The 23,356-nt window shown below is 42.3% G+C and overlaps 1 long non-coding RNA gene across 1 annotated transcript; it reads right to left on the bottom strand.

Moving 5' to 3' along the window:
- Window positions 1-11,537: 11,537 nt before the first annotated feature.
- Window positions 11,538-20,877, bottom strand: LOC133229923 (uncharacterized). The gene is made up of 3 exons (XR_009730671.1): window positions 20,370-20,877; window positions 13,902-14,012; window positions 11,538-11,940 (listed from the first exon to the last, which is right to left on the bottom strand). It is a non-coding gene; the product is annotated as an uncharacterized LOC133229923 (long non-coding RNA).
- Window positions 20,878-23,356: the final 2,479 nt, after the last annotated feature.

The following is a 23,356-nucleotide window of genomic DNA, read 5'->3' as shown; positions in this document are numbered from 1 at the left end:
GTGCTTCAGGAAGGAATATTTACATTATCCCAGAATGTGTCCTCACATACCTTCCCAATCATTACCTCCTCCATTGTGCATATAGCCTGGCTTCATATAAATGAAATCATACAGCATATTTTCTGTGTGTCTAGCTTCTTTTGCTCAGCATATTTTTGAGGTTCAGTTTATATGTATAAGTAATTTATTCCTTGTAATTGCTGAAGCAAATTCCATCTGTTAATGGACATTTAGATTTTCCAACTTTGTTGTTATTGTGAGTAAAGCTGCTATGAACACTCTTGTGAAAGGCCTTTTGTGAATACATAATGTGCTTGTTTTGGATAAATACATAGGAATAGATTTGCTTGGTCATAGTGTAGATTTTAGGCTTCCTTGGTGGCTCAGATGGTAAATAATCCACCTGCAATGCAGGAGACCTGTGTTTGATCCCTGGGTCAGAAAAATCCCCTGGAGTAGGGAATGGCTACCCACTCCAGTATTCTTACCTGGAGAATTCCATGGACAGAGGAGGCTGGCAGGCTATAGGTCATGGGGTCACAAAGAGTCGGACATGACCGAGCGACTAACACTTTCACTTTCAATGTAGATTTTAAGAAATAGCTAAATAGTTTTTTAAGTAGTTGTACTATTTTATACACTTGCCAGCAATACATTAGGTCTGATTGCTCCACGTTCTCTTGAATAGCTATTTAATTTTGGTCTTTCCAATGGACCTGTAGTGGTGTTTCATTATGGCTTTTAGACCGAGCACTTTTGGCTTCACAGCAAAACTGAGCAGATGGCATAGAGATTTCCTGTATGCTTTCTAACCCCCACATACACACAGCCTCCCTTTACCATCAACTTGCACCAGAGAGGTACATTTTTTACCATTAATGAAACTTATTACCCAAAGTCCAGAGTTTACATTAAATTTCACTCTTGGTGTTATATTCTGTGGGTTTGGAAAACTACATTATGCCATATGTCTACCATTATAATCTCTTACAGAATAGATTTACTGCCCTAAATCCTCTCTGCTCTATTTATCCCTCCTTTACCATGAACCCCTGACAATCTTTAGCTGTCTGCAGTTTTGCCATTTCTAGAATGTCATATAGTTGGAAACATACAGTATGCTGCCTTTTTAAATTGGTTTCTTTTACTTAGTAATATGAACTTAAGATTCCTCTGTGTCTTTTCATGGCTTGGTGACTCATTATTTTATAGCACTAAATAATATTCAATCATCTGGGTGTACCACAGTTTTCCCATTCACTCACTGAAGCGTATCTGGCTTGCTTCCAAATGTAGGCTATTAAACAATGAAGCACATAAACATTTATGTGCAGATTTTTGTGTGGATACATTTTCAACTCTTTGAGTAAATATCAACTAGCATGATTGCTGGATCATATGGTAAGAGTATGTTTCAGTTCAGTTCAGTTCAGTCGCTCAGTCGTGTCCAACTCTTTGTGACCCCATAAACTGCAGCATGCCAGGCTTCCCTGTCCATCACCAACTCCCAGAGCCTACCCAAACTCATATCCATTGAGTCGGTGATGCCATCCAACCACCTCATCCTCTGTTGTCCCCTCCTCCTCCTGCCCTCAATCTTTCCCAGCATCAGGGTCTTTTCAAATGAGTCAGCTCTCCGCATCAGGTGGCCAAAGTCTTGGAGTTTCAGCTTCAACATCAGTCCTTCCAATGAACACCCAGGACTGATCTCCTTTAGGATGGACTGGTTGGATGTCCTTGCAGTCCAAGGGACTCTCAAGAGTCTTCTCCAACACCACAGTTCAAAAGCATCAATTCTTTGGCACTCAGCTTTCTTTATAGTCCAACTCTCACATCCATACATGACTACTAGAAAAACCATAGCCTTGATTAGATGGACCTTTGTTGGCAAAGTAATGTCTCTACTTTTCAATGTGCTGTCTAGGTTGGTCATAACTTTCCTTCCAAAGAGTAAGCGTCTTTTAATTTCATGTCTGCAATCACCATCTGCAGTAATTTTGGAGTCCCTGAAAATAAAGTCAGCCACTGTTTCCACTGTTTCCCCATCTATTTGCCATGAAGTGATGGGACTGGATGCCATGATCTTAGTTTTCTGAATGTTGAGCTTTAAGCCAACTTTTTCACTCTCCTCTTTCAGTTTCAACAAGAGGCTCTTTAGTTCTTCACTTTCTGCCATAAAGGTGGTGTCATCTGCATATCTGAGGTTATTGGTATTTCTCCCAACAATCTTGATTCCAGCTTGTGATTCATCCAGCCCACCTTTTCTCATGATGTACTCTGCATATAAGTTAAATAAGCAGGGTGACAATGTACAGCCTTGATGTACTCCTTTTCCTATTTGGAACCAGTCTGTTGTTCCATGTCCAGTTCTGTTACTTTCTGACCTGCATACAGGTTTCTCAAGAGGCAGGTCAGATGGTCTGGTATTCCTGTCTCTTTCAGAATTTTCTACAGTTTATTGTGATCCACACAGTCAAAGGCTTTGGCATAGTCAATAAAGCAGAAATAGATGTTTTTCTGGAACTCCCTTGCTTTTCCAATGATCCATCGGATGTTGGCAATTTCATCTCTGGTTCCTCTGCCTTTTCTAAAACCAGCTTGAACATCTGGAAGTTCACGGTTCACGTATTGCTGAAGTCTGGCTTGGAGAATTTTGAGCATCACTTTACTAGCGTGTGAGATAAGTGCAATTGTGCAATAGTTTGAGCATTCTTTGGCATTGCCTTTCTTTGGGATTGGAATGAAAACTGACTTTTCCAGTCCTGTGGCCACTGCTGAGTTTTCCAAATTTGCTGGCATATTGAGTGCAGCACTTTCAAAGCATCATCTTTTAGGATTTGAAATAGCTCAACTGGAATTCCATAACCTCCACTAGCTTTGTTTGTAGTGATGCTTCCTAAGGCCCACTTGACTTCACACTCCAGAATGTGTGACTCTAGGTGAGTGATCACACCATCATGATTATCTTGGTCATGAAGATCTTTTTTTGTACAGTTCTTCTGTGTATTCCTGCCACCTCTTCTTAATATCTTCTGCTTCTTTCAGGTTCATACCACTTCTGTCCTTTATTGAGCTCATCTTTGCATGAAGTGTTCCCTTGGTATCTCTAATTTTCTTGAAGAGATCTCTCATTTTCCCTATTCTATTGTTTTCCTCTATTTCTTTGCATTGATCGCTGAGGAAAGATTTCTTATCTTTCCTTGCTATTCTTTGAAACTCTGCGTTCAGTGGGTATATCTTCCCTTTTCTCCTTTGCTTTTCACTTCTCTTCTTTTCACAGATATTTATAAGGCCTCCTCAGACAGCCATTTTGCTTTTTTACATTTCTTTTTCTTGGAATGATCTTGATCCCTGTCTCCTGTACAATGTCACGAACCTCCATCCATAGTTCATCAGGCACTCTATCATATCTAATCCCTTAAATCTATTTCTCACTTCCACTGTATAATCATAAGGGATTTGATTTAGGTCATACCTGAATGGTTTAGTGGTTTTCCCCACTTTCTTCAATTTTAATTTTACTTACACTTATTCCTTTCTGATGCTTTTCCTTACTTTATGTAGATCTAAGTTTCTGACATGTCATTTTTCTTTCCTCCTAAGAACTTCTAAAATTTCCTACAGTGCAGTCTGATGCTGTAAAGAACAATACTGCATAGGAACCTGGAATATTAGGTCCATGAACGAAGATAAATTGGAAGTGGTCAAACAGGAGATGGCAAGAGTAAACATTGACATTTTAGGAATCATTGAATTAAAATGTACTGGAATGGATGAAATTAATTCAGAGGATCTACTACTGTGGGCAAAATTTCCCTAGAAGAAATGGAGTTGTCCTCATAGCCAACAAGAGTCTGAAATGCAGTATTTGGGTGCAATCTCAAAAATTACAGTATGATCTCTGTTCGTTTCCAAGGCAACCATAGAATATCACAGTAATCCACAGGTCCATGACCCAACCACTAATGCCAACGAAGCTGAAATTGAATGGGTCTATGAAGACCTACAAGACATTGTAGAATTAACAACAACAAAAAAAAAAGATAGGGGAATGGGATGTAAAATATGATGTCAAGAGATACCTGAAGTAACAGGTAGGTTTGGCCTTGGACTACAAAATAAAGCAGCACAAAGAGTTTTGTCAAGAGAAAACACTGGTCATAGCAAAGTGAAGAGACGATTCTACACATGGACATCAACAGACAGTCAACACTGAAATCAGATTGATTATATCCTTTGCAGCCAAAGATGAAGAAGTTCTCTACAATCAGCAAAAATGACTGGAAGCTGATCGTGGCTCAGATCATGAACTCCTTATTGCCAAATTCAGACTTAAATTGAAGAAAGTAGGGAAAACCACTAGGCCATTAAGGTATGACCTAAATCAAATCCCTTATGATTATACAGTGGAAGTGACAGATTCAAAGGATTAGATCTGATAGACAGAGTGCCTGAGGAACTATGTATGCAGGTTTGCAATGCCGTACAAGGGGCAGTGATCAAAACCATCCCCAAGAAGAAGAAATGCAAAAAGGCAAAATGGTTGTCTGAGGAGGCCTTACAAATAGTTAAGAAAAGAAGAGAAGTTAAAGGCAAAGGAGAAAAGGAAAGAGATATCCATCTGAATATAGAGTTCCAAAGAATAGCAAGGAGAGATAAGAAAGCAGAAGATACTAAGAAGTGGTGACAAGAATACACAGAACTATACAAAAAAAGATCTTAATAACCCAGATAACCATGATGGTGTGATTACATACCTAGAGCCAGACATCCTGGAGTGTGAAGTCAAGTGTGCCTTAGGAAACATCACTTGAACAAAGCTAGTGGAGGTGATGGAATTCCATTTGAGCTATTTCAAATCTTAAAAGATGATGCTATTAAAGTGCTGCACTCAACATGCCAGCAAATTTGGAAAACTCAGCAGTAGCCACAGGACTGGAAAAGATCAACTTTCATTCTAACCACAAAGAAAGGCAATGCCAAAGAACTTTCAAACTACCACACAATTGCACTCATCTCACACGCTAGCAAAGTAATGCTCAAAATTCTCCAAGGCAGTCTTCAACAGTACATGAATGAAGAACTTCCAGGTGTACAAGCTGGATTTAGAAAAGGCAGAGGAACCAAAAATCTAATTGCCACCATCTGTTGGATCACATGAAAAGCAAGAGAATTCCAGGAAAAAAAAAAAAACATCTAGTTCTGCTTTATTGACTATGCTAAAGCCGTTTACTCTGTGGATCACAGTGGAAGATTCTTAAAGAGATGGGAATATCAGACCACCTTACCTGCCTCCTGAGAAAACTATATGCAGGTCAAGAAGCAACAGTTAGAACTGGACATGGAGCAATGGACTGGTTCCAAACTGGAAATGGATAACATCAAGACTTTATATTGTCATCCTGCCTATTTTAGTTATATGTAGAGTACATCATGGGAAATGCCGGGCCAGGTGAAGCACAAGCTGGATCAAGATTGCAGAGAGGAATATCAATAACTTCAGATATGCAGATGACACCACCCTTATGGCAGAGGAACTGAAGAGCCTCTTGATGAAAGTGAAAGGGAGAGTGAAAAAGCTGACTTAAAACTCAACATTCAGAAAACTAAGACTGTGACATCTGAACCCTTCACTTCATGGCAAATATATGGAGAAACAATGGAAACAGTGATAAACTTTATTTTCTTGCATTCCAAAATCACTCCAGATGGTGACTGCAGCCATGAATTAAAAGATGCTTGCTCCTAGGAAGAAAAGCTATGACAAACCTAGACAGTGTATTAAAAAGCAGAGACATTACTTTACCAACAGAGGTCTGTATAGTCAAAGCTATGGTTTTCCTGGTAGTCATGTATGGATATGAGGGTTGGACCACAAAAAAAGCTGAATGCCAAAGAACTGATGCTTTTGAACTTTGGTATTGGAGAAGACTCTTGAGAGTTCCTTGGACAGCAAGGAGTTCAAACCAATCAACCCTAAAGATGATCAGTCCTGAATATTCATTGAAAGGACTGATGCTGAAGCTGAAGCTCCAGTAATTGGCCACCTGATGTGAAGAACTGACTCATTGGAAAAGACCCTGATGCTGGGAAAGATTGAAGGCAAGAGGAAAAGTAGATGACAGAGGATGAGATGGTCGGATGGGATCACTGACTTATGTGTGAATTTGGGTAAGCTCTAGGTGTTGGTGATGGCCAGTGAAGCCTGGTGTTCTGCAGTCCTTGGGTTCGCAAAGAGTTGGATATAACTGAGCTACTGAGCTGAACTGACATTTCCTACAAGGCAGGTCTACTGTCAACAAACTCACTTAGTTTTTGTTTGTTTGAGAAAGTTCTTCTTCACTTTTGGAAGATTTCATAGGGTACAAAATTCTAGTTTATGGGCTATTTTCTCTCAACACTTTAAATACTTGGCTCTCCTCTTACTTGCATTGTTTCTGAAGAGAAGTCAGATGCAGTCTTTATCTTTTCTCCTCTATAGATAAAATATTTTCCCCTCTGGTTTCATTCATAATTTTTCTAGAACTTTCTACAGTTTAAAAATAATATGTGGTAGATGTTATTTGCTGTTGTTTGTTTTGGCATTTATCTTGTGTGCACTGTTAGAGCTTCCCGGGTCTGTGGTATGGTATCTAATACTACTTTGGAAGAACTAACTGATGCTGAAGCTGAAGCTTCTATACTTTGGCCACCTATTGCAAATAGCCAACTCATTGAGAAAGACCTTGATGCTAGGAAAGATTGAAGGCAAAAGGAGAAGGGTCAAGCAGAGGACGAGATGGTTAGCTGGCATTACCAACTCAATGGACATGAATTTGAGCAAACCCCTGGAAATTGTGAAGAACAGGGGAATGTGGCATGCTGTAGTCAGTGGGTTCACATAGAATCAGACATGACTTAATGACTGACAACTAATTTGGAGAAATTCTCAGTCATTATGGCTTCAAATATTTCTTAATTTGAAAAATGAAGAAACTCATTTTTCTTTTCCTTCCCCTTCTGGTATTCCAATGACACATGCTACACTTTCTGCAGTTTTCTAGAGTTTCTTGCATTGTATATTCTGCTCTCTGTGTGTTTCTAGTCTTTTATTTGCTTTATTTTTCCATTTTGGAAGTTCTTATTGCTATATCCTCACCCCCTGAAAATTTTCCCTCAGCCATGTCCAGGTTACTAATGTGTGCATTAAGGAAATTCTTCATTTCTGTTACACTGTTTTAATCTCTACTATGTCTTTTATTATTTTTTCCTAAAATTTCATAACTCTGCTTACGTTGTTTATCTGTTCTTGCCTGGTATCTACTTCATCCATTAGAGCACTTAGCATGTTAAACATAATTATTTTAGATTCCTAGTTTGATAATCCCAACATTTCTGCCACGTCTCAGTATGGTTTTGGTGTTTGCTCTGTGTCTTCCAATTATGCTTTTTGCCTTTTAGTATGCCTTGTAAGTTTTCCTTGATAGCCAGACATGCTGTAATCAAGCTTTTACTAATTAGTGTTAAGACGTGGGAGAGGGAAAGCGTCCTGGTCCTATGATTACACCTCAGTATTTTAGTGAGTGTGTGCCTCTGGACTGTGAACTTTGAATGTACTTCTCAGTATCCCCCTTATAAGTAAGACATGAACGCCACAGTGGGCTGGAGTTGGGTATTTCTCTTCTCCATGAAAGGTCAGAGCAGGCTAAGCGTTGGTATATTCTTTCCTCCATGTGGAAGGCTGCTGGAACTGGTACTTCTCTTTCCCCTTATTGGTTTGTCTCTGAAAAAAACTCAGTAATTTAGGCTCTGGTAAACTAGTTTCTCTTGAGGTCAGACCTTGCTAAGGACAACCTAATGTTTTGGTATATTTCAAAATGTTTCCTTTTCCTCTCTCCTTGTCAGAAGCACTGGAATATTTCTCACAGAAGCATTGTGAGACCCCGGTCTAGCTCCCGGAGATAAAACTTAGAAAAGTGTGGAGACCTCCTTATGACTGGGCCTCTCTGAAGTTTTTAACTTTCAGGCTTGTCCACACTGAGCCTCCTGCAATTGGTCTACCATAGTTCAGCTTTTCCTATCCTGAAATGCTTCTCTTGGAAATGTCTGCTCATGGATGTCTGCTCCAATCAGTTGGGATGATCTGTATTTCCCCATCTGTTTCTCTAATTTGGGCAGCAGCATTTTGCCCTCACTTTTCCAATGGACCTAAGAAGAACTGTTGACCTTTCAGCTTGTTCAGTTTTACTTGTTGGGATGGAGTGATGCTTTCCAACTTCTTTTCATGCCAGACCAGAAATTGCAAACCAAAATATACTTTTAAAAACTACTTTAAAAGACTTTATTTATAAGACTTTAATCCTAAGAATTGGAATTTTACCAATCTTTCATCTGGGTAAATGTAACCGACTTCTTAAGTATAGCAGCTTATAGAATTAAAATGATAGATATATAAAATTTATTTGGGAAAATGCAAAACATCTGAAATTCATTCTTATGGTTCTAGATATTCACTAGTTGATTCTTTAAAGCCTGGCATGCTGCAGTCCATGGGGACACAAAGAGTTGAACACAACTGAGCGACTGAACTGACTGTACAGCAAAATCAGATATACATATACACCCTCTTATTTTTTTAACTTTTTATTTTGTATTAGTGTTGTGTTAGTCACTCAGTCATGTCCAACTGTCTGCCACCCCATAGACCGCAGATCGCCAGACTCCCCTCTCCATGGGATTCTCCAGGCAAGAGTACTAGAGTGGGTTGCCATTTCCTTCTCCAGTATTTTGTGTTATGGTGTAGCCAATTAACAATGTTGTGATAGTTTCAGGTGAACAGCAAAGGGACTCAGTCATACATACGCATGTATCCGTTCTTTCCCAAACTCTCCTCCAGTCTGCGTTGCCACATAACATTCAGCAGAGTTCCATGTACTATACAGTGGATTCTTGTTGGTTATTAGTTTTAATAGCAGTGTGTATCTGTCCATCCAAAATGCACAACTCTTGAGGAATACGTACAGGAAGATTCTTTGTGTCAACAACAAATAAATATTTTTCTGAGTTTTCAATGGCTTGACATTAGAAGAGGCAGGAATATGTGGTGAATCTGTCATCATAGAAAGTAATTAAAGTACAGAGGGCACTTTTAAGAATGATGTATTCCAGAATGTGTGTGTGTGCTTTAGTCGCTTAGTCGTGTCTGACTCTTAGCGACTCCATGGACTGTAGCGCACCAGGCTCCTCTATCCATGGGGATTCTCCAGGCAAGAATATTGGAGTGGGTTGCCATGCCCTCCTCCAGGGGATCTTCCCAACCCAGGGTATCCTGCATTGCAGGTGGATTCTTTACTGTCTGAGCCACCATAGAAGCCCATATTCCAGAAGGAATACCATCTTTTTGTAGAGGAATAGGGCCTGGGATGATGGGATAACCTCTGTAGACATTTCCAACCAGGGAAATATGTAATTTTTGGAGCAAAACAATGTGTTTAAGAGAAGTATAGATTATGATTTTGAGGTGGACGTTTGCATTTTTGAATAACTATTATGTGTTGTGAACCTCACTTATATTGGGTTGGCCAAAAGGTTCCTTTGGTTTTCAAGTAGAAATAAAAGACATATTTTTCATTTTCACCAAGTGTTTTATTGGGCAAAGCACAGTTTTGTTCCACTGCCTTTTGCCATTTTTCAGGCAACTTCACAATTCCATCTTTCCCAAATTTTTATCTCTGAGCAAAAAACTGTTTCAGGTGTATCTTACAATCTTCCAGTGAATTGAAAATTTTTTTCCATGAAGAGGCTTTTGTAAAGACTGAAACAAATGTACATTTGGAGGTGCAATTGTCTGGTGAATATGGCAGATGAATCAGAACTTCCCACTCCAACTGTTTCAGTTTTTGCCTGATCATCAAAGAAATATGCAGTCTTGTGTTAACCTGATGGAAGTGAGAGGGTAACAGGCAGGAAGGCTAGGGGTCTCCAAAAGGAGGAAATAGGCTACAAGTGTCAGACATTTTTTCTCTCTCCCTTAAGGGGCAGGAGGAAACAAACTACAAGTGTCAGTTTTTTTTTTTTTTTTCACTTCTCTATACAAAATTAAAAGGAGGCTTCTTTTGAAATTCTGTGTTGCCATGATGACACCTGGTTTCACCTGAACTTGACTTTTCTCAAACCTTGAGCTAACCAATGCATTTTTCTTATGGAAATGTTTTCCTTAAGCTATGTTAATGAAACTATGTATTTGTTTTAGAATTTGACTTTCTTAAAAATGATTCTAAGACTAATTTTTTCCTTTTCTCAAACCTTGGGCTGATAATAGCTCAATAAACCAGTATTCATATCAATTGTTTTATGGCTGGGGGATGACACACCTCATGCCATCCTGTCTCAAAAATGCATATTGTGGAAGAGGGGCCTGGTGAAGATCCCTCAGCCTTGAGGTGTCTCTCTTATCTGATTAATAGCTTTCTAACAGGCATGGATAGGGAGGCCTGGTGTGCTGCAATTCATGGGGTCTCAAAGAGTCAGACACGACTGAGCGACTGAACTGAACAGGCAAAACATCTGGCTAAAGACTAGCAGGGGGGCACTCTTTCTGCCTCCTTCTGATGTCTATGTCAGGAGCTTTCTCTATCTCTTTTGTACTTTAATAGAACTTTATCACACAAATGCTCTGAGCAGTCAAGCTTCGTCACTGGCCCGGGATTGAATTTCTCTCCTCTGGAGGCCAAGAATCCCAGCATCTTTCATGGCTCAGCAACAACCATTCAGAAGATTATGCACTTTCTGTTCACTAATTCAAATCACTTTTGACACATTCGATCACTTACGACACCTTCTCTTATGCTACATGAATCTTTTTTGTGTGTTTCAGTTTTTACCTTTCGTGAAGTAATAAATCACAATATGCCAAAATGTTGCTTTTTTTCTTCCATCTTCAATATTAAAGTGGCTACACAGAAATTACTAATTTTGATGTTTTTTAAAAAATGATATGATATGACAGTTGTTAAAATATGATCTAAAAATATTTAGCCATCTTACAGAAAGGAAAAAAATGAATGTTTTGGCCAACCCACCATATTATTTTTTATCCTCAGAACAGCACCATGAGGTAGATATTATCCAGTTTTACAGATGAGGAAACTGAAGCTCTGAGAATAAGGAATGCTGCTTATTTCCTGTCCTCATCACTTTGCCGACATACACTGATTCTTCACTCTCCTTTTGTGACCCCAGGAAGCTGAGTCCTGTGACCTGCAATGGCCAATGGGAGCCACTGACAGGGTATTGGAGTGTGAGAAGGAAGGGAGATTGGACTGTTTATTTTCTGTTTCCTCTTGCTCTGCACCCTGTCTCTCGCAGTGGCTAGCCCTGTTCCCAGTCCCACAATAGCAGTCTTTCCTCCCCATGTCCCTCTGGCCTATGGCTGAATAATGTTTTTCTTGGGTTACCAGGTCCTGGCTGCCTCCACCAAGGAGGTGACAATCACTTTTTAGCTTCCTTAATCTCATCTGAGTCTCTCATCTCTGTGAACAATCATCACATTGAAGCCTAATTAGTTTCACCATCTGAGTTTCACCATCTGAATGACAGATTCCTAATTGACATTATAAGCAAAGTGTCCAGAATTAGAAGAACCAAATCTAATTGTGGTTGAGATGGTTGAGACATGCTGTCCCTAAGGCCTGATTTGGGTGAGCAAACAAGTCAAAGACCAGGGCAGAGACACTGTCTCATTTTCTTATTCAGCTGGCAGTAAGATGAAGTATTGGCTCCAGCAGTACTGGGATGTGTCCAGGATCTAGAAAGTGGGGTTGCACTGATGTCTGGAGAACCTGGTTCTTGTCCTCATTCTGACTGCAAAACAGATTTCAGAATAACCTTGAGCTCTTCATGTCCCCTCAGCATTCAAATTTCAAGGGCAGCTTTCCAATCTCTTCAGGTTTCAATGAGTTCCTAATAAGGAAAAAAAATTTGAAAAGCACAAAGCAGAACAACTGTATAAAGTAGTTTTGTTTTCATAATTATCAGTAGTGGAGACTGTAAGCTGTGGGATTTACTGTTTTTCTATCATTTCAGTACTGAGCTTAGAGTACTATGAGGACTATTAGGGGGTTTTCCATCTCCTGCTTTCTCAGAGCTGCCCACTTTTCTGCCATCCTGAGGTTTGGGGAAGGGGGATCAGTCTGATGTGGCCTCACGTGACCTCCATTTAAGGCTTGTTTGGGTCTTCTTGGGAAGACAGGGGATTTCTAGATTTTAAGAAGAGAAAGAATTAAATCTGCAGCAGAAATGAGCTTACTTTGGCATTTTTCATGACCTTCTGAAGTATTAAAAACTTTTGCCAACATTTGCATTTAATAACTTCTGCTTTTGTGAAATTATCAGGGTTTCTAACTGTGATTTCAATTGTTTTAAAGAGTAGGGGGGCATTTGTAAATTGCTGGAAAAAATGAATAGAGACTCATGAAAGAAAAAATGCTGAACGGAAACTAGTAAGTGAAGATTTAAGTGAAAGAAAGGGGAAAAAAACATATGTATGTTTAAATAGACAGCTAGATAGATATGTATGCAAATGTATTTTTTACTTTTGTAAATTTTGTTTTATTTGATATAGCAGGAGAACCTGATAGAAAAAATCATCTTGCTTTCTGCTGCTGCTGCTAAGTCGCTTCAGTCATGTCCGACTCTGTGTGACCCCATAGACGGCAGCCCACTAGGCTCCCCGTCCCTGGGATTCTCCAGGCAAAAACACTGGAGTGGGTTGCCATTTCCTTCTCCAGTGCATGAAAGTGAAAAGTGAAAGTGAAGTCGCTCAGTTGTGTCCGACCTTCAGCGACCCCATGGACTGCAGCCTTCCAGGCTCCTCCATCCATGGGATTTTCCAGGCAGGAGTACTGGAGTGGGGTGCCATTGCCTTCTCCGTGCTTTCTGCTACAGGGATTTATTTCACGAAGAAATGAGAGGAGTCCCTACTTCACAACAGCGTTCCCCTATTCCCACCCCAGGCACTTCTGGAAACCAGCCCCAACTCTCTCCAGGAGCATGTTGGAGATTTTTGTTTACAGCTGAAGATTAAGTGCTCCTTGGCTTCTGATTAGGGCTTCCCTGGTGGCTCAGATGGTAAAGAATCTTCTTGCAAGGTGGGAGACCTGGGTTTGATCCCTGGGTTGGGAAGATCCCCTGGAGGACAGCATGGCAACCCACTCCAGTATTCTTGCCAGGAGAATCCCCATGGACAGAGGTGCCTAGTGGGCTACAGTCCATGGGGTCCCAAAGAGTCGGACATGACTGAGTGACTAAGCACACACATATAGGCTTCTGACTAGAGCCAGAAACCTTGAATTTTATGTAAAATCTTCCATTTCAAAGGTTGAAAGCAAATTTTTCTTAAAAGCACACACTATACGCTGAGCCAGGTGAAAATATTAGGGTGAACTTATGAGTTGCCGCTTTGTATGGCCACATATTGACTGTTTGCCACCTTCAGTCTAAGCTAATAGATTGGTGAAGCACATTTTAAAAACTGAACTGTAACACTGGTGGCTGAAATAAAAACACAACATAAAAGTTTTGTATTAAATTTTGTTTGGGGACCTTACTGAGAACTATAGCCCAGGAGAGAGCCTTTCAGTTAGTTCTGAGGAATTGCTCCCAAGAGGTAAAGGAGGAGCCAGGAGGTTTTCCTCTGTCCATGGAATACTGGAGTGGGTAAGCCATTCCCTTCTCCAGGGGATGAAGAAACTATATATATATATATATATATTTGCTGGAAAAAACATGTATTCAAGCAGAAAATGATTACTACTAAACACAGACATCTCAAGTTAATGATTTTAGTGCTTTCTGTTTATGGGAATATGCAAGATTCTGAATCATTGAAATGTTTCTTTGGATATGCATCTTAACTCTCTTACGTCAGTATATCCAAAGTACAGGATGCTTCCGACTTCTCTCCATCCTGAATTCCTCTAAGGGTGCACTGTTGGCGGGTGACTGCAGTGGCTAATGGCTTGATCTTTGAAGAGCTGGAAGGGACAGGCAATATTTTTTTCTTTACAACACACACAGTAACATGTGCGAAATGGAGTCACACCCAAAACTGAGTTCCCTTACCAAGTTTATGATTAATCTCTATACCCAGAACTTTATTCCCTTTTTTATCCCCTCTGACCTCAATTCTTTGCTAACTAAACAATAATCAGCTAGAATCATGTGACTAAAATTGTTGTGGTCGATAACATTGCAAACGTTCAAATTGCTATTATCATTATTATCATTAATGTACAAACTCAGGTTGTTTCTCCAGGGTAAGATGAGCTAACAGACCCCTGAGCTCTGGACCACTGGGCCGCAGAATCATAAACCAGAAGCATCCAGGCTCCAGAAACAACAATTAAGAAATATCAAAAAAATAATGATTAATCCCAGCCTCTTTGTTCTTCTTTAAAAAACAACAACAACAACAACTCAAACTCAAAAATCAAGTTGGAGTGGATCTGAGGCTTGTCTCCCACTTCCCTGCTCGGTGCCCTGCAGTAAATCCTTTCTTTGCTGCGAACTCCTGATGTCCGAGTTTGGCTTTCTGCCCTGTGGACCACAAACGCTTTGCTTGGTTAGTGCACTCACGCTGAATGTGCAGCTGCTTGGACCTCACATTTGTACTACTTGAGACAACTCTTAGATGAATGTATAACATTTTTCAGTACCTGAAAAGTCCCCTGTGCCCTCTCCCTGCCAGTACTCACTCCCCCATTGAGGGAAGCTTAAAGGGAAGTCATGGTCTAATTGAAGTGGGTGGCAGTGAGCTTCCCTGAAGTTAGGGAAGGGTAAGAGGGTTTAGGGGTTTGAGATAGTAGATGGAGATATGTGCCACCTTGCACAAACCCTGGGATTGAAAGGTTGTTGCTGACCATGAAAGACGCTGGGATTCTTGGCCTCTGGAGGAAAGGAATTCAATCTGGGGCCAGTGATGAGGCCTGATCACTCAGAGGTTTTGTGTAATGAAATTTTATTAAAGCATTAAAGAGATAGAGAAAGCTTCTGACATAGACATCAGAAAGGGGCAGAAAGAATGCCCCCCTGCTAATCTTTAGCAGGAAGTTATATATATGAACTCCTTATTGCCAAATTCAGACTTAAATTGAAGAAAGTAGGGAAAACCACTAGACCATTCAACTATGACCTAAATCAAATCCCTTATGATTATACAGTGGAAGTGAGAAATAGATTTAAGGGCCTATATCTGATAGATAGAGTGCCTGATGAACTATGGACTGAGGTTCATGACATTGTACAGGAGACAGGGATCAAGACCATCCCCAGTGAAAAGAAATGCAAAAAAACAAAATGGCTGTCTGGGGAGGCCTTACAAATAGCTGTGAAAAGAAGAGAACTGAAAAATAAAGGAGAAAAGGAAAGATATATGCATCTGAATACAAAGTTCCAAAGAAGAGCAAGGAGAGATAAGAAAGCCTTCCTCAGAGATCAGTGCAAAGAAATAGAGGAAAACAACAGAATGGGAAAGACTAGAGATCTCTTCAAGAAAATTAGAGATACCAAGGGAACATTTCATGCAAAGATGGGCTTGATAAAGGACGAAATGGTATGGACCTAACAGAAGCAGAAGATATTAAGAAGAGGTGGCAAGAATACACAGAAGAACTGTACAAAAAAGATCTTCACGGCCAAGATAATCACAATGGTGTGATCACTCATCTAGAACCAGGCATCCTAGAATGTGAAGTCAAGTAGGCCTTAGGAAGCATCTCTACGAACAAAGCTAGTGGAGGTGATGGAATTCCAGTTGAGCTATTTCAAATCCTGAAAGATGATGCTGTGAAAGTGCTGCACTCAATATGCCAGCAAATTTGGAAAACTCAGCAGTGGCCACAGGACTGGAAAAAGTCAGTTTTCATTCCAATGCCAAAGAAAGGCAATGCCAAAGAATGCTCAAACTACCACACAATTGCACTCATCTCACACGCACTAGTAAAGTGATACTCAAAATTCTCCAAGCCAGGCTTCAGCAATACGTGAACCGTGAACTTCCAGATGTTCAAGCTGGATTTAGAAAAGGCAGAAGAATGAGAGATCAAATTGTGAACATCCGCTGGATCATGGAAAAAGCAAGAGAGTTCCAGATAAACATCTATTTCTGCTTTATTGACTATGCCAAAACCTTTGACTGTGTGGATCACAATAAACTGGAAAATTCTGAAAGAGATGGGAATACCAGACCACCTGACCTGCCTCTTGAGAAACCTATATGCAGGTCAGGAAGTGACAGTTAGAACTGGACATGGAACAACAGACTGGTTCCAAATAGTAAAAGGAGTTCACAAGGCTGTATATTGTCACCCTGCTTATTTAACTTCTATGCAGAGTACATCATGAGAAACACTGGACTGGAAGAAACACAAGCTGGAATCAAGATTGCTGGGAGAAATATCAATAACCTCAGATACGCATATTACACCACCCTTATGGCAGAAAATGAAGAGGAACTAAAAAGCCTCTTGATGAAAGTGAAAGAGGAGAGTGAAAAGGTTGTCTTAAAGCTCAACATTCAGGAAACTAAGATCATGGCATCTGGCCCTATCACTTCGTGGCAAATAGATGGGGAAACAGTGGAAACAGTGTCAGACTTTATTTCAAGGGGCTCCAAAATCACTGCAGATGGTGATTGCAGCCATGAAATTAAAAGACGCTTACTCCTTGGAAGGAAAGTTATGAGCAACCTAGGTAGCATATTCAAAAGCAGAGACATTACTTTGCCAACAAAGGTCTGTCTAGTCAAGGCTATGGTTTTTCCAGTGGTCATGTATGGATGTGAGAGTTGGACTGTGAAGAAGGCTGAGTGCCGAAGAATTGATGCTTTTGAACTGTGGTGTTGGAGAAGACTCTTGAGAGTCCCTTGGACTGCAAGGACATCCAACCAGTCCATCCTGAAGTAGATCAGTCATGGGTGTTCATTGGAAGGAGTGATGCTAAAGCTGAAACTCCAATACTTTGGCCACCTCATGCGAAGAGTCGACTCATTGGAAAAGACTCTGATGCTGGGAGGGATTGGGGGCAGGAGGAGAAGGGGACGACAGAGGATGAGATGGCTGGATGGCATCACCGACTTGATGGATGTGAGTTTGAGTGAACTCCGGGAGTTGGTGATGGACAGGGAGGCATGGCGTGCTGGGATTCATGGGGTTGCAAAGATTCGAACATGACTGAGAAACTGAACTGAACTGAACTGATATACCTACTAGCAAGCTGCTAATTAGAGAAAGGAAATGTCTCAGTGTGAGACATTTGGATGAGAGAGTTGGACTATAAAGAAAGCTGAGTGCTGAAGAATTGATGCTTTTGAACTGTGGTGTTGGAGAAGATTCTGAAGAGTCCCTTGGATTGCAAGGAAATCAAACCAGTCAATCCTAAAGAAAAATCAGTCCTGAATATTTATTGGAAGGACTGATGCTGAAGCTGAAATTCCAATACTTTGGCCACCTGATGGGAAGGACTGACTCATTGGAAAAGATCCTGATGCTGGGAAATATTCAAGGCAGGAGGAAAAGATGATGACAGAGGATGAGATGGTTGAATGGCATCACCAACTCATCGGACATGAGTTTGCATAAGCTCTGGGAGCTGGTGATGGACAGGGAAGCCTGGCATGCTGCTGTCCATGGGGATACAACGAATTGAACATGACTGAGCTACTGAACTGGACTGAAATGTCTCAAAACTCAGAGAGTGGCACCAGGCCCCTCACCCGCAACATGCAGTCTAAGATAACACAGGCACATAAAATGATTGACATGTATCTTGAAGAAAGGCAGGTTTCCAAGCAAATAGGTAGCCTCATTAACATAGATTAGGAGAACAATCGTATGAGTAAAACATACTGGTTTATTGAGCCATTCTCAGTTCTGAGTTTTAGGTGGAACTTGAAGAAAGACAGATTCCAGGGTAAATACATAGTTCATTAACATAGCTTAAGAAAAACATTTCCATAAGAAAAATGCATTGGTTAGCTCATGGCTTGAGAAAAGTTCAGTTCAGGTGGAACCAGGTGTTGTCATGGTAACACAGAATTTTAAAAGACACCTTTTAATTTTGTATAGAGAAGGGAAAAAATCTGACACTTGTAGTTTGTTTCCTCCTGCCCCTTAAGAGAGAGAGAAAAAATGTCTGACACTTGGAGCCTATTTCCTCCATTTGGAGACCCTTAGCCTTCCTGCCTGTTACCCTCTCAGTATGTGGAGAGGGGACAGCTCTGTGGCATCCCTAGAGAAGTTTTTCAGATATCCAGTATTCTGAATCAGAAAGGTCTAATGATCTGAACTAGGCTTGGTGTGGAAAGACTGGACTACAGCCTTGTAGTCAATCTCATGGGATGTGGGAAGGCAGGGAGCCTGGGAACTGACCACCTCGAGACGCTGAGGATATTTGAGGGTGTGGACTGTATAGGAATCCCTGGTGGCTCAGGTGGCAAAGAATCCATCTGCAATGCAGGAGGCAGGGGTTGATCCCTGGGTTGGGAAGATCCCCTGGAGAAGGAAATGGCTACTCACTCCAGTATTCTTGCCTGGAGAATTCCATGGACAGAGGAGCCTGGTGGGCTACAGTCCATGAGGTTGCAAAGAGTCAGACGTGACTGAGTGACTAACATTTTCACTTTGTAGGCACCCCAGGTTCCTGCAGACCCTGAGGGCAGGGAGAGCCTCCCCCAAAGCACCAGGGAGGTGCTATCGCCCACTAACAACAGCTGGTGAAAGAGTGGGTAGGAGGGCAGTGAACGAGCCAGATTCGTGTATTTAGTATAGAATAGACACGCAGTGCTTCTATGTCTTGCACTGTATGTCAAGGAACAAAATCACATGTGTTATATTTATTTTGTTTGAATTTTCATTGGCAGAGCCCAGTCTGCCAGGCTATGTGCCAGGCTATATTAGCTGAAGTTCTGGTCCAGCCCTGTGCTTCTTCCCATGGGTCTTAGAGGTTTTTGTGCTAATCCACAAAGGAAGAGAGGCCTGGCAGGGATTCAAGCTCATCCATGAAGAACTACTAACGGCTGCAACTTTTGTTTAATCCTGGAGGGAATGTGGTGAGAAAAGATTCAAGTGACTTTTTCCCCTGTGAAGTCAGCAGTGGTGGCAGAGGTTGAAATTTCACCTGGTGATTGCTTGCACTGTATTAATGATGCTTTGGAACTGTCTTCTGCTACACATTGGCCTCTCTGAGCCGCTCAGATGAGTTGGCTTTGTTCAGGTGAATGCTGAAGGCTTCTGCTCTCACTCAACCACTTCTCTTTTCTCCATTCCCATGGAGCAAACTTGGATCCTGTTCTTTCATCACGGTGACTCAGTAGGCAGTGCGTCTCCCAGCCCTCAGGGATGCACCAATAGCTCTTGTTAGCCTGACCAGGCCAATGGGCCCCTCTCAGGCCAACTCCCCTTCACTTCTGAGCCTTACTTCCTTCTCTGCTCTGGCATCCAGTGAGCATGGGGGCTTCCTTGCTCAAATGAGGATGGGAGGCTAAGAATACCAGCTCCAGATCTAGCAGCCTGAGACATCCTTTGCATGTCATTCCCCCAGCTTTGAGTGTCAGACTCTGTCTTTGGACAGGTGTGATTGCTTGCACCTGGTGTGGTAGGAGTGGGCTTCTCAACAGAAATGGAAATCGCATTAAAATGACCATGACCAGTGTGGGAACATGGGGTACACCCAATGGTGGGCCACGCCCTTAAATCCTGGATCACATTAAATCCTCACCACAATCCCACCAGAAAAGTGATTTTATTTCTTTTAACAGATGAGAAAACTGAGATTAGAGGGTACTAAGTAACTTGCCCAACAATTCTGAGCTAATTTTGAATTCAGGTCCCTCTGGCTCCTGATTCCGTATAATTTCTAGTTCACCAGGAACCATAGGAACAATGCGCAGGAAAGGCAGCCCAGGGCTAGGCGCATAATTTGTAGAGCCCAGTGCAAAATGTAAATGCAGGACTCTTTGTTTAAAAATTCAGGCAGTGAGAGCAGAGCAGTAAACCAAGCCTGGGGCCCTGTGAGACTGCACAGATCACATGCCCAGGAGGCTGGCTCTGGCTGAGGCAGGGGGTGTGATATACATACACACAAGCAAGCACACACAATTCTGAGAGGTACACTTCCTAAGGGGAGGAGCCAACTTGCCTCCAGCAGACTTTGATATTGAGAAATACAGACCCCCTATTATCAAGTCTTCTCAATTTTCAAAAAAAACCCAATAGAGATTTGAATTTTGGGCAAGTTGTCTAATATTTACCTGTTAATTTGCCTTCCTAATACCCATTCTCTCCTTCTTACTTGATAATAGAATCTCAATTTCTTCAAGGCAGAAATATGCTCACCTAAAAACTGTATTTCCCAGACCGTTGTGGTGAGAGCGGTCATGTGACATGGGTACTGACGAGACCTAAGCAGAGATCCGCTGGTTTTTTGTGAGAAAGTTTTGCTTTCCTGACATAGGTGCCATCTCCTCCTTCTAGATGTTTCTCTTTGCTCCTGTCTTCTTGACAGGTGGAGCAGCCAAGGTGTGCCTGTGACAATGAGGTGGTCATGAGAATGAAAGTACAAGCTGAGGATGGTCCCCGGGTTTGGAGTCACAATTCCAGTCCTGAGTGGCCTCCACTGCACTTTCTGTCACACTAGAAAAATAAACCCCATGGGGTAAACTGGGGCGGTTGGGTTTTGAACACATAGAAGCAGTCTCTAGTGAATACAGAAGCCAGTGGAAATAATTTTAAAACCCAGAGAGCACACCAAACCAAGGCAGGGAGGAGTCCTGGCTTCTCTCCCACAATCTAGGCTGGGACCGCCCTGCCCTCTGCCTGCAGCAGGGGTTCTTAGCAGGAGTCAGTCACATGCTCACTTTGAGCCATGTATCCTCACGGACCCTTTCAGTGGTCACTCCTATGCCCACAATGCTTGGTGGACATCACTAATGCTTACCCACAAGGGGTCTCTTCTCTTTCTAGGCACGTTAAAAGCATACTTTCTAGGCCCCCTTGCAGTTGAACAGGGCCTTGGGATGACTTTGGCTACTTGGCATAGGCACATGTGGGCTGAGGTTTGGAAGAGGGGCACAAGAGAGCTGTATGCGTGTTTCCCCTGCTGCGGCACAAGGGCGTGTGCACTGAGACTGCAGATTCACCAGATCAGGGCCACGTGGGTCACCGAGTCACTTCACAGAGGCCAGTTGCCCTGAGAGTCTCCTGGATTCATAGTGAACTCTGTAGGGCTGAAACATACATGTGTTTTAAGCCAATGACATACTGGATTATTTGCTCTCCCAGCTTAGTTCACTCAGAGCTAACAATTGATAGGTGACCTCGTACATCTATTGCAAAACCTGCACTCATGTGACAGACTCCGAAGCTGAGGTTGGAACATTTCCTCTCAGGATGCACTCCTCAAGTGGGGGTGCCTTTACCTAAAAGGTGAGATTTGGGCAGCACAGAGCAGCTAGGAAAGGATTTAGGAGGAGGTGATACAGATTCAGGAATCTTTCACATTACAGGTATCAGTTATAAGCTAAAGGCAAAAAAGAGCCGGCCCTGAGTTCAGTGAGTCAGGACCTAGGTCCCCTCTTGTGCCCACACAAAGCTCTTTGCCTCTAGTTACTATCTCATCTACACATAATTATTGTTTAAAGTGACAAGATCCTCCTTAAACTGACTGAAAAAGGGAATGTATTGGCTTAGCAACAAAGAAGCTCCAGATTTCAGATATGACTGAAATGAGATGTTCGAATGATGGTGCACCCCCTCTCTCACATGACGTAGATGCTTCTCAGCTGTGCTTCCTTTGGATTGGTGTCATTCTCAAGCTGGCCTTCTGGACACAGCGGCTCTCAGCAGCTCCAGGCCAGCTCTAGGGGCAGCACCACCTTCCCACATGCCTTCACATAGAGGGTCCCTCCAGCCCCCTCACACAGCCAGTACCCAGGCTGGGGCGTGAGATGTCTGCATGGAGAGTGAAATGATGAACAAGAGTCACCAAAACCAGGAGAGCTGCTCCAGTAGACAGAGGATCCACAGGATGGGCCCAGCTCGCAGACGTGTACACTGAGGTTGGGCCCCATTGTTCTTCCTAGACTGATTCCCGGAGGTGGAGTTAGGAGCAGGGAGAGGATATGGTGCTTGTGAATTAAGTTTTCCTAAGGCACCAGAGCTCAGAGTCTTGGGAGACTGAGGGTTGGATGCGAGACCTGAGAACCCCAGGGAGCACTCTAAAAGAAATCTTCCATGGAGGCCAGGACTTCCAGCACCAAATAGTCCAAATAAGGAAATGAATGCATAGAAAGGACTGTACATACGGAGTACTTACCACTTACACCCTATCACACATCTCAAAATAGACAATTTTCTAAAAGAGGCTTTTCACCAGACCCTCATCAGTGATATGAGTCAGGGGAGGGTCACTTGGGTGTGACTGAAACTCATCTCCAGGTGGCTGGAGCAGTTCCCATCTGCTGAGAGGGCTGAATTGGTTCATACAACTAAAGAGTCTAGGGATTGACCTGGGGTTCAAATGTTGTCAGCTGTCTTTCAAATTCTCTGACTTGGTTTAATTTGCTTCTGTGATTGCCTCAGTCTCAGGCAGAATCTTCACATCTGCAGGCAGATGATCCTCAGGTGCCTCCAAGCAAAGATCTCAGGACTGAGGCTCACTGGCTCAGCTGGGATCACACTCCCATCCTTTGACTGATTGTCCAGGGCTAAGTGTGTAAGTGTGTGTGTGTGTATGTGTGTGTGACAGAGAGAGAGTATGTGTGTGCATGCATGCACATATGTTATGTCCAAATGTTATAGACTGAGAAGGGGTAGTGGATTCCACAGAGGAAAATCAGGGTGAAAGTGAAAAGTGAAAGTGAAGTCGCTCAGTCGTGTCTGACTCTTTGTGACCCCATGGACTGTATCCCGCCAGGCTCCTCTGTCCATGGGATTTTCCAGGCAAGAATACTGGAGCGAGTTGCCATTTTCTTCTCCAGGGGATCTTCCCGACCCAGGGATCGAACTCAGGTCTTCCACATTGCAGGCAGACTCTTTACCCTCTGAGCCAGGAGGGAATCCCGAAAATCAGGGTACTGTTATTAAAAGAAGGGAACATGGATTCTGTTCTGGGGGGAATGGCAGGAGCCAACTGCTGCAGGCACTCTCTTAGAGCTTGGAATAGAGAGGCTTTCAGGACTCCAGCCGCCTGTGGTCACCAGAGCAAGGGGAACTCTTGAACCTTAGTGCTCTGGGGTGTCCCTGTTGGGTTTTTTGGAAGCAGTGCCTGTGATGAGGCTTACTGTGCGGGCAGTGCTCTCAGGAGGCAGGGTAGGGAAAGGGGA

This window comes from Bos javanicus, chromosome 18, assembly GCF_032452875.1.
Source record: "Bos javanicus breed banteng chromosome 18, ARS-OSU_banteng_1.0, whole genome shotgun sequence".
In the NCBI taxonomy this organism is placed as follows: Eukaryota; Metazoa; Chordata; class Mammalia; order Artiodactyla; family Bovidae; genus Bos; species Bos javanicus.
This window is presented reverse-complemented; position numbering and strand designations above follow the sequence as displayed.